At 37.2% G+C, this 12,260-nt stretch overlaps 1 protein-coding gene across 2 annotated transcripts in view; it reads left to right on the forward strand.

Annotated features, from left to right (window-relative positions):
- Window positions 1–12,260, forward strand: part of KITLG (KIT ligand) — a 53,371-nt gene that overhangs the window by 13,127 nt on the left and 27,984 nt on the right. The window lies entirely within an intron of this gene.

The raw sequence follows: 12,260 nt of genomic DNA on the forward strand, positions 1-12,260 counted from the left end.
CTGGAAAACGTTTTGGCATTTTGGGGGCTTTTTTTCCCAGTTGAAAGTGTTTTAAACCTGATTTTGTCTTACTCTGTGTTATTTGAGAACAGCTGAAATAAACTTGCATGATTCTCACAAACATTTCTTGGAGCACTATTTGTATGTGCAGCTCAGCTTCTCAAGTAAACTGGTAAGAAGTGCATATTCAAGATCTAGTGAAACTTCAGAAATGTATAGTTTCAGGGGAGGTGGAAACCTAGAAGTGTTTTTGTGATCAGTTCATTGAAACTTTGTTTGGTTATTGACAAATATGGAATCATGTGCTCCAAGTTTTTGAATGGTAAGGTTAAACTTACACATTTCCCAGTGAAATACCTTGACAGATACTATGCTGGCTCATGGTCAGGTAAATACTGTACCAAGAAATGCTCTGTAGAAAGAACAGAATTTTCATTGTGACAAAGATGTTCAACATGTTGAAAGTCCTCAGGGGTTTTCTTATATCTCTTGATGAAAGAAGAGGAAAACTTAACACCAAGGACAGGAGATGCAGGTTTCATCTTTCACTTTTTGGTTTTTTTAGTATGCTGACTCTTAAGCAGCTTGCCTGCATGTGCTTTTAGTCTTTTCCCCTGACAAAGTATCTTACCAAAACCTTTGGCAATTTTTGTAAAAATTGACTATAGATAATTGTTAAAATGTTCACAGGGGCTGTTTATGGCACCAGAAGCTGACTTCATTGCCTAACAACATGTTTTGTTTGAAACAGACAGAACATGATGTGGAAAGGGTTATGTATTTTATTTAAATCTCAAACTAGCAAACAAGGCACTGTTTTGTTGAATTTTCCTTATTCATTCTCTTATGCCACGGTGTACAAGGTGCTTGTAAAGCATAGCATTCAATCTGTAAAGTCATGTTTCTAAATCATGAATGGCACACCATTAATACGTTATGTGGGATATAGTAAATTCTGTGATGAAAAATAGTGCAAAGGAGCAGAAATGCAAGCTTCACTATGGAAGACCATAACCTTGCCCCATTTCTGCAGCTGAGTTGTGTAATGGCACTCCCTCATGCTACAGGAGATCAGTGTGTTCACAATATTTTTCATCCTTGATACATGCCCCAAGGTAATCATGTAGGTTTAGAATAATGCTTATAAAAGAATCTTTTCAATTCTGAAAGAATGAATAGCAATTTTATTACTTATGTTTAAAATTTTAGGTGTCACTACTGATGATAGAAGGAAATCTAAAATATCTCTTATTTATTTCCCAAAAGATCCAAGATTTACTGCATCTGTAGAGCAGAATGACTTTCTTTCATCAGTGTTGTAGTTGGTGTTGAAAACTTTCCCCACAGGCCTGGCTAACTGTCTGATTGGTTTGTTCTTTTATTTTTTTTTAAATCTCTTTGTCTTGGTTTGAGCAGGGATAGAGTTAATTTTCTTCCTAATAGCTGGTATAGCATTGTGTTTTGGATTTAGTATGAGAATAATGTTGATGACATGCTGATGTTTTTAGTTGTTGCTAAGTAGAACTTGCCTAAGTCAAGGACTTCTCAACTTCTCATGCCCTGACAGTGAGAAGGCTGGAGGGGCACAAGAATCTGGGAGGGGACACAGCCAGGACAGGTGACCCAAACTGCCCAGAGGGATATTCCATAGCATATGGCATCATGATCACCATATAAACTGGGGGGAAAGGTGGCTGAGGGCCAATGCTGCTTGACAACTGGCAGGTCAGTAGGCGGTGAGCAATTGCATTGTGCATAACTAGTTTTGTATATGCTAATTATTTTGTTACTATTGTTACCCCTATTGTTTTCTTCTTTTATGTCCCCTTAAACAGTCTTTGTCTCAACCTATGAATTTTCTCACTTTTACTCTCCGATTCTCTCCCAGATCCCACTGTGGAGGAGGAGTGAATGAGCAGCTGTGTGGTTCTTAGTTGCCATCTGGGGTTAAACCACAATGCTCTTCAAAATACAAAATCACTTTCTTCACCAATATGTATGTTACATCATAATTTGAAAAGTTCTCAGCTGGGGTTTTTCGGGGATCAAAGTGAAAACTTTATTTCCTGTTTCAAACCTTTTTAAGTTGATGCAGGTGCTGCTGTCTGGAATATATCCAAAGAAGCCAGCTTTTGTGAAAAGTAAATTTGGAATACTTTTTATGCCAACAGTTACTTATCAATGGGAGAAACTGCTCTGACTAATGAGGAGGGATCCCATTTAAAGGTTGCGTGACTTAGTGTTGGTTTGCTTGTCTTCACTTCAGAAGCAAACACCTGGTTGGAGACTGCACCCATTATGACAGTTGTAACAATACTTAGTAAGAGTTAGGGCAAGCCTTTATTTACACTTTTTGGAGAGGAGAGTCCATGAAACTAAGGTACTGTAGAAAGCAAAGAAATAAAATTTGTAATCTGAGAAGAGGTAAGAGGGAAAATTCTGTTTATTTCCATGAGGTTTGGGGGGAGTTATGTTGCTGTTTTGTCATGAAGCAATGAAAGTCAAATGGACTTTTTAATTATGCATAGTGAAGACTTAAATAGTAGGGTTGATTTTCATAAGTACATAAAGACAACACATCAGAAAGACTGGAGTATAAGTACACAAGCAAAGAAGCAGCACTGCCATGAGAATGCATAGATATAAACCACTGTCACTTGCGCTGGACAGTACCAGATTTTAACCATCAGAACAGTGAAGATCTGGGATAATTTCCCAATATTCACTTCAGATCCTGTTTAGTTCTGATCACTTCGCTACAAAGAAGACACTAATGTGCTGGAGCATTTCCAGAGAAGGGCAGCAGAGTTGGTGAAGGGTCTAGAGCACAAGTCTTAAGAGAAACTTAAGTCTAAGGCTAAGGGAGATGGAGAGCTGTTTAGCCTGAAGAAAAGGAAGCTCAGGAGAGTGACAAATTCTCTACAGTCACCTGAAAGGAGTTTGTAGCCAGGTGAGAATTGATCTCTTCTCCCAAGTAACGAGCAATAGAACAAGAGGAAATTAAGTTCTTCCATGGAGAGTTTAAATTGGCCATTAGGAAAACTTTCTTCACCAAAATGGTGGCCAAACACTGGCACAGGCTGCCCAGGGAAGTGGTTGAGTTATCAGTGCTGGAGGTATTTTAGAGATATATAGATGTGATGCTTAGAGATGTGGTTTAGTGGTGGCAGTGCTCAGTTTACAGTTGGACTTGATCTTAGAGGTATTTTCCAACCTGAATGATTTTGTGATCGTTCCCTCCAATCCCACTTTACTCTTTCTATTTGGTTTTATCCATTCCTATTAAAAATATAAGCTATTTTATCAAAAGAGTGGGGTACAAAAAAATGTTATCTGGAGCCTACCTGTCCCAGGAGTTACCTGAAGCGCACAGTACATGCAGTGGCATGAGGCAGATAAAGTTGCTAAACAGATTTATGCTCACAAGAATAATGATCTTCTGAGTATCTGTCAAGGAGGACTGGCTAGACCTATCCCTGTATGCTGGAAATCAGGTTACTGATGTCATTTGCCTTTAGTAGCAGATGATGCCAAAGACATTCTGGATGGACTGCAGAGGACCACGTTTGCCTGATGTTGGTCATGAGACCTTCACAGCAAGAGAGGGACAGAGAAAAACTTCTAGGGCTGGATCCCATGACAAAAACCATATCATTAATGCAAATTCTATTTCCTCACCTTATCCTGAGTGTTCTTGTACATCACTAGTGTAGAGAGCAACCATAAAAAGTCAGGAAATGGAAAGTCTTACCATACTGATGTGAAAAGTTGTTATCCATCAGCACTGTCAAAGCTCATACTGGTGTTGGCATATCCAAGAGCTCCAAACAGTGTTCTTCAATCACAGGTAACCTTGTAATTCTAAAAATGTAATATGGTTAAGGTAGGTGCATGAAACACAGTCTCGATATACTGGCATCTACTTTCAGTCTGTGTTCAGCAATACCCAGGTCTCATGTCAAGCAAGTCAGAGAAATTAGTTCTGGATTTATATTCCTATAAAGATACAGTGCCTATCAGGGATATTATCAAAAAAATTCAGAGTCAAGAAACAGAACAGTGTCTTTCTGAGAATATGTCTTTGATTTAAAACCAAGTTGGCAATTCTGTGACTTATATTTCAAAAACCATTCCCCGCTTATTAAAAAAATGTGTAAAAGAATTGAAAAGAAAAAAAAAAAAAAGAAAAAAAAAGGGAAAGAACCTAAACTCCTTTTAATTTTGTATAAGGATTTTTTTCCTGATGTTTGCTTTCCACAGGCTTGAACGTGAACTGAAAACTCTTCAGATTTACAATGCAGTTTATTTTCTAGCAAAGTTTCTGTGCATGAAAGAGTAAGAATCCACTTAACATGTTTTGCTTCATACTAAGAATGATACACAAGAGAGGACATATTCATCATGTACATGGCTTCTAGTGTATGCCAAGTACCAAAATCACTGTTGTTTTCACTTTTCTAGATGATTTTATTTATTTTAATTTATTTTGCCAGAGTAATAGTTCTTCCAACCCAAACACCATGTAATTTGTAGCAGATGGTTAGAATTAAGGATCCAGTACAGAACTTCTCTAACAAGTCTTATTTCCTTTCCTTTACTGATACTTGAAAGTCCAAGATTAAAGAAGATTACTTGGTATATATTTTCATTAAAATTCAAAAGAATATTCAATATAGTGGACATTTTTTTGCATGAGGTCTTGCTTGGCAAACAAGCAAGACCTCCAAAACAGACCTTTAGAAAAAAACTTCAATTAAGTATTATATCTAAGAAAATGTCTTTTCATTCCCTGAGGAGGTCAGACCATCCACCTCCATACAGTGTGAGGAGCTTGTCCTCCCTGCAAAGACAATCTTGAATGTTATGTTGCCTTCCCCTTCAAATTACTTAAAAATGCCTTTGGATCTATGCTAGAAAACTCTTCCATAAGTTCCCAGCAGGGGAAAAAAAAAGGCAACATCCTCTTTGAAGTTTGTGGGAGGTTTTGTTGAGTCAACTGAAGTCTGGTCTTCTGCTTATTTCTCTTTTGATTGTGCATGTATTTGGATTCAGTCCCTTTGTTACAGAACTAGAAAATATTGGTCTTAATCACTCTACAAGTAGAAAGATGAAAAATTTCAGTATTGATCCTGAATGTTTGCTATCAAATTTTACAAGAAGTGGAAAAGAAAATCCCTCTTGCCAGTACACATGTCCTAAAAAGACTGCTAAGGGCAGGACTTCTGAAGATGCTCATAATCTCTGATTCTGATTTAATAGGAAGAATTCTTTCAAAATATAGAAGTTTTAAAAAATTTTTATCCTTTCGTTCAACTGAAACACTTTTGTCCTTTAAATCTCCTGGCTCTTTTACAGAACTGGAATGCCACCTGATGGATTATTATCAGTAAATATTTATTCAGGAACTTTTAACACAAGTTCCAGAGGCAACATTCATGTATAATTACCTGTCTCTTGGTAACTTCACTTCCCAGTACCTGGGAACTAAACAAACTGGCTGTCATCCAGAACAAGTTTAGGATGCATGGAAACTGCCTGAATCCCTGATTGTCAAGTGAGATTAAAGAATGGACAAAAATTATTATGGATCAGATAACATTTTTAAAGAACCAGTGCTTATATTTTTAGTACAGCCAAATATTTTGCAATGGTATCTTTAGAGAAGTTCAAAATAAATATGTTAATTTACACATTTAAAATACTTATTTTAGTTTACTGAATGTAATTGCAAAATACCTGAATTCCATTGATTTGCAAGGCAAACTCTGTATCGATTTACACTTCTTGCTTATCACATTCATCTTGGTTTCAGCTGAAACACACAAACCAAACTCAGCAGGAGTTTGGGTGCTCCTTACCAAGTGCAACAGTAGCATACTGGCTGGAGCAGCCAGCTGCGTCTATCAAGAAGAGCTGCAAGGGGTAGAGGATAATAGTACTTGCCTGAGGTCGTATGAAATGAAGTTGGCATATAGTCTTAAGCAGATTCCTGGTTTTCCCACGGTCTGGATGGGGGGAAAGAATGGTGTGACTCATCATTTTCTCAGCGCTGTTAAGACTACCTATCTTAAATTTGTCTGATTCGGGAAATAGATGTGCATAACTTGGCAGAACTAGAGAATGGTTTCTCCTTCCAGCTGTAAATGAAAAATACTGGAGAAAAAGTAGTTCTGCATTAGCGCGTAACAGATTTGGGACTACCTTTTATCCATTGACTTGAATACAATTATTTCCAGTTCATTAAGAGTGTACCTTAGAAGGGAACTGGCCTATAAGCATCAAAATACAGCAATTGGCTTTGCTTTTGCACGTATGGCTGGTGGACTCTAGCGAGTGCCACTTAACCCTCTGCCACCAAATGAGCAGTTAGAACGTTAGATGAAAACTCCTTTTCTTGTCATTCTAGGAATCCCTTATGGATACACAAGTGACTGCAAAAGTGTGGGGGAAAGAGGTTCTAGGCTTGAGAAGGTCACAGAAAGAAAAATACAGTATTGTCACAAAAAGATCAAAGAGCTGTGAAAGCAGGTTGCCTGTTGAACTCATTTGAATGTAGGTAGCAATAGCACCCCTCCCTGTTTCTATTTGTTGCACAAGCTTGTTCATTCCTTTCCCTTTAGCCCCTTGAAGTACCCTCATATTATGTATTTTAGATATTATATGCAGAACTGAGTAGAAAATATACTGTATTTTGTAAATAACCAAATATATGTTCAAATATTTTGTGTCCAAAACATTCTAAAACTTACTCTGAAAAAGAGTGACTAGTATTTCTACAGTCTGTGTTTAAATCAAAATGCAGAAAAATTACTCTGATACTCTCTGTTGCTTACTTTTATCATCATACTCCTTACTACACATCATTGTTTAAAAAAATGAAGAGTGGTATCAGTCACTAAAAAAGTATGTATCTGGACTTTGTAATCATAACAAAGCATGGAGGGTGTGATCCAGAGATTTTTAGGTGTCTCACCCCTGCAGAGTGACTCATGGAGCATTTTGTTCATTGGACTGCCAAAAGGTTGTTCAAAAAATTCACATGTTGACTGGGGAGCTTTGCAGAAGTTAGGGTGCCCAGATGGAAGAGCATGTGGGACAAAGATACACACAGACATTCTGATGCCTGTTCAGTGAACATGTCTATTTTTCTACATGTTGGCTTGACAATGTAAAACGCATAAATGTTGTGAAAAATAAGAGTTGGGAGTACCAGTATCCCTCGTTTGTCCCTTTTAGCCAGGAAGCTGTAATAGACAGGAAATCAGCTCCAGTGGTAGATATGTAGATGTGGCATTTAGGGGCATGGTCTTCTGGTGAATTTGGCACTGCTGGGTTTATGGTTGGACTTGATCATCTTAGTGGTCTTTTCCAACCTAAATGATTCTGCGATTCCATGAAAATTACAAGGTAGACGTATCAGAGGATCGCAGCTCAGCTCCCATGCATTAGAATTACCTTGGTTACAGATGTAACCCAGGTCTGTCACTTAGAGAGCACCCTAGTTGATAGGCTGTTGTATTGGTGAGACTAGTGCCAGTTTTGATGGACGCGGGTGTACACTAGACTTAATACCTAACTATACATTATTCAGAGTTAACCCACTGCTTCCTTCAGCTACTCTGAAGTAATTTTACTGGGTACTGGAGAATGTGCAGGGGACACTGCCAGTTCCAAATGTGCTTGCCAAGTACTTCATTGTTTCCAGAATCAGGTGGTGGTGAGCGGGTGACTTCTTTTTCCAGACTTAACTCACTTTTTTGGGGGCTTGAGCAGTCTTTAGCACTTAAACAGTATTTAGGCACAGCCATGTGGGGTATTAAAGTTAGCACTGCCATTTGCAGGCTGGAAGGTGTCATTGAATACCATGAAAATCGGATTACATTTTGTGTAAATGCTCTTCTTTCATTTAAAGATTTTGCTATGCTGGCAGTTAATTTCTTAATTGGTTTAAGACAGTTCTTCCATGACTTTAATTATTTAATCTCTATCACAGCTAAATAACTAAATAGACATAGGAAAGAATTACTGTGCTTCTATGCATCTGGATGCTTTGTAGTTAAAAAAGAAAAGAAAAGAAAAGAAAAGAAAAGAAAAGAAAAGAAAAGAAAAGAAAAGAAAAGAAAAGAAAAGAAAAGAAAAGAAAAGAAAAAAAGCTGAGAAATATTTTCTTACTACTTAATTTTTTCTCCAAATCTTCTTACAAAAGGCTTTTGAGACATAAGTATGAACATTAAGTTAGCTGTCCATGACTGACAACTGGTGTTGTCTGTGGCAGAAGTTCACAAGCTATGTATCAGCATAGCAGCATGTAAACACTGTCTGAAGGGCCAATATTGAAAGATGTTCCTATTCTCACATTAAAAGAAGTGAAAAATAAATTTGGGAAGTCTGGCCCAGGGTGAATATTCTTCCACATTGTCAGCTAACCTACTTCAGCTGTGGCTGGGTTGTGGTTAATCAGATCATTTGCTCAGGAAACTGGGCTGAAAAATTCCATGTCTAATATGATTTGAAAACAAGGAGGTTTAAAGTGTAGAACCCATTCATCTGTGTAGTTACTACCTCTCCCTGTGCTTGATTTTTTTTGTGTTTTTTTTATTGGCTTTTTTTTTAATGACTTCTCCCTGCTTGTGATTAGAAGTGTTATCAGGACAAACTAGATATTTGGAAATGTCCAGACTTTCCAAAGTTTGGTTTATTTAACAATGTGGTATTCCCCTTGCTGCTTCCTACTTAAGGAATTAGCTGAACATTAATGTGATTGAGTATCTAGCATACTGTGAAAGAGATGCTAAACCACTCACTCAGCAGCCTTTGTAAACACTTCAGATGGTAAATGAAGAATATAAATGAAAAGGATGTTAATTTGCAACTGAAAGGGTGGTCTTCAACACATTGGATCACTAGCTAATCTTCTAAAATGCTGTTTACTCAAATGCTAGATTATGGCTTACTAGAAATAGTGCAAATAATTTGCAGAAAAAAAAAAATGTGTATACTTGAAATCTTTAGTTTTAATTATCCTTTTGAGTCTCATCTTTTTTTTTTCCCCTTGCACAAATTTAAATATTCAGTATTTGTGAGATTTTAGAATCTAAAGACAATTGAATAGTTTTTGAGCCAAAAATAGGAAGAGGCACTTTGGTATACAGGTCTGCCTCCTGTCTACTATATATCTTCAATTTAATGCTAATAGATGATGTGTGAATAAATTCTGAGGACAGCTTGGAAAAATCCCATGTTAACTTAGGGATAATTAAATATGGAAATCTGTTATGAGTGCTGTGTAGGTAACTTATTTATGCTTAGTAAAGTATAAAATGGGCATCTCTATTCATAAAGCTATTGTTTAAGGCTCCCTTTTGTTCTGTCCTTGATTTAATTCAGTCTAATCAAGTTTTGCTCAAACAGCAGGTTTGGTCACTAGCAAATAACACAAAAATAGCTCAACTCTTTGATCTGTACAGTCCTTACATATAATGTGCTTGAAGGCATGCGTAATATAAATATTTTGTAAGTGCAAATAATTAAGAGATTTTGTATAATAGACATGTTGAAACTAGCAGTATTTTGAAAATTTTCAGTTCCTGTTGGATGACACAGGGAAAAAATAAGCAAGAGAAACCTCAAATAATCTCAGAATTTTCAAATTGTTTGGTTTTAATAGCAGTTATAAAATTATTATGCTTTTAAATTCCATTATTTACAGAGGAGAGAAAGTATTCTTATTTGTTTATATAATTATAAAATGTATAGTGATTTTAAGCTTCATATATGGGCTGTCTTTATATTCAGAAGTATAAAAATTGACAAGGTGCATCAACATTCTGGTTTTATTTGAAGTGTGCTACTGTGTTTATTAATATTGCTTAGTTGATCTGCTGAAAAAACTATTTCTAGTTAAAGAATTTTGTGACTTTTTTGATTATGGAACTGTTAGGTTGAACACCATCCTATGACTGTGACACAGTTCAGTGAACAAATTCCCTCTTTACATAGTGATCAATACTGAAGAATCCAGTAAAGAAATAGTCAGTTCCTGGTGTAAACTCCACCTCCAGTGAACACGTCAGTGAAATGTCCCTGCCAGTGTAGCTGCAAATGCACTGGTTTACTCCAAAGGGTGGACTAGTCAGTTTTCGTTCTTGAAAGCAGTATAGTCACTTCATTTTGGAGCTAGTTGTCATTAACTTCCAGCCTTTTTTTACAGCAATTTATTTCCGAAAATTGTGAATGAGGAGGTAGCCTGTTAACTTGAGGTCATCTTTTGTTTCCTCTGTGATTCTGAAGTTTATGTAGGAAAGGGAGACATTTCTCTTGATCACTTAAAACCAGTTCTTAAACAGCTTTGACCTCTAATATACTACAAGGAGCTCTTGAAGGTCCTTAATAAAACTAGCAGCACATTTGCATTTCCCCAGAGCTCATCTTGTTCATATATATATAACAGCAAAACATTGTATAGCATAAAATACAAAGGTTTTGTAAGATGAACTATTAATTATTCTCAATCCTTCACATTGGTAATTATATTCAGTAATTATTTGGACAAATATTAAAATAAAAGTATTTCTAAATGCTAGTTTTGTTGAAGCAAGAGACATTATTATCAAGAGACACATTGCACATTGCAAACGCTCTTTGCTCATACTTGTGATTTCTTTCCCTGTGACATCTGAGGGTACAGTTTAGGGAAAGGCAAGTGCAGGCTCCACTGAAATCAGCAGTCCTGGCTTGTCTCATCTTTGACAGAAAATTTCAGCTGTGTCAGTTACTTGGATCTGAGAGCTGAAAAATACTACATGAAAACAGAAATGGAAGTTGTCTGCCTGGTACAACCAACTGAACCATCAGTGCCAGTGCAAGAGGTAGGGAGAGGAAGCCTCATTGTCTTTTCTACCAGCAGCCCACGCTGGTGTTACACTGGTGTTACACACTGGTGACAGGAAGCTATATTCTATGAAAGCAAACGACCAGTTTTACTTGTGGGATAGATACAAGGTTTAAGAGATAAAAGATACATGAAAGATATTACTCTTGTCATTTAACATCTCTTTTAGATAAAGTGCCTGGCACTGTTCTGTCAAGTTTATGAAGCTCCTGAGCAATCTTTATTATCATTCTTTCTTAGGCCATCTAGATTACTATAATGATACTTCATCTTTTTAATCTGTGATTTTTCTTCTGTTTTCCTAGAGGATTGTGTTGCTGTTGTTTCATTTGCTTTGGTCTTAAATTGAAAGGTTGGAGATCATATGAAGACAAGTGTAGAGGCTGGAGTTCTCTACCTGTCACACAGAGCAGACGGAGCTGAGCTGTATCTTAGTTTGTGCAAAGGCAAATTCTGATCTCAGTCCTGCCCTTATGGAGGCTGAGGAGCCTGCACAGGCAAATTCCATACTTGCTGTAAATGTACACCATCATCGGCTTTTGCTGACAGCTTCAGTCAGCTGGCACAAGAAGCTTCACAACCCGAGGCAACTTTTGATTATCCATAACTTAAATGCTTTAACATTCTGGAAATAAAGATCTGCAGCTTAAACTTGGCACAGGGCTCTGTGGGAAACCAGTGAAGCACAAGGAACAACAGAAGGCGAGGAAGTTCAGGCAGTGTAGCCAAGGAGACACCCAGGTGCATCACAGCTAGTTATCTGGTGCTTTTCTGTGTGAGTCTCATAAGCCTGTGTCAGTACATTGCATTGCTGTTTCCAATAGGATTTAGGAGGGGAATGTAGTGCCAAAGCCAAGCTGGCACTTCTGAGAGGCCAGAGCACGTCACTTGGAGAAGATGTACTGTATTGCTGCTTGAGATGTCAGTATCTGGGCAGAGTCCAGAGGAGGGTTTGCTTGCAGTTTAAGTGCTCAAATGAAATGGCTGTGATTATGAGCTTTCTCCTTTTGTCTTCATGTAGTCTGGTATAATGTTATCATTCCTCACATTAGAGCCACAGATCTATCAGGTGAATGACAAGTATGTAACCAACTGTATTTTGACGATAAAGAATATGGTAAAGTTTGTATCTTTCTCTTCTTTGGTATCTCTAAACTTTGCAAAAACCCGGCTAAGCATGATTCTGTGCAAGTAACCTGATACTAGGTTTTCCATTAGTACTCTGAAGATATTTGCTTCCAGAAAAGATCACTTAAGTTCATATTTGTGGATTCCCACCATGAAGATGATGCTGTAACAAGGAGGATAAAGAGTATTGCTGCCTCTACACTTCACATATGAAAAACATTACTGCAATCTCTTGTTACTT

The sequence above is a fragment of the Zosterops lateralis genome (assembly GCF_965231275.1).
Source record: "Zosterops lateralis genome assembly, chromosome: 4".
In the NCBI taxonomy this organism is placed as follows: domain Eukaryota; kingdom Metazoa; phylum Chordata; class Aves; order Passeriformes; family Zosteropidae; genus Zosterops; species Zosterops lateralis.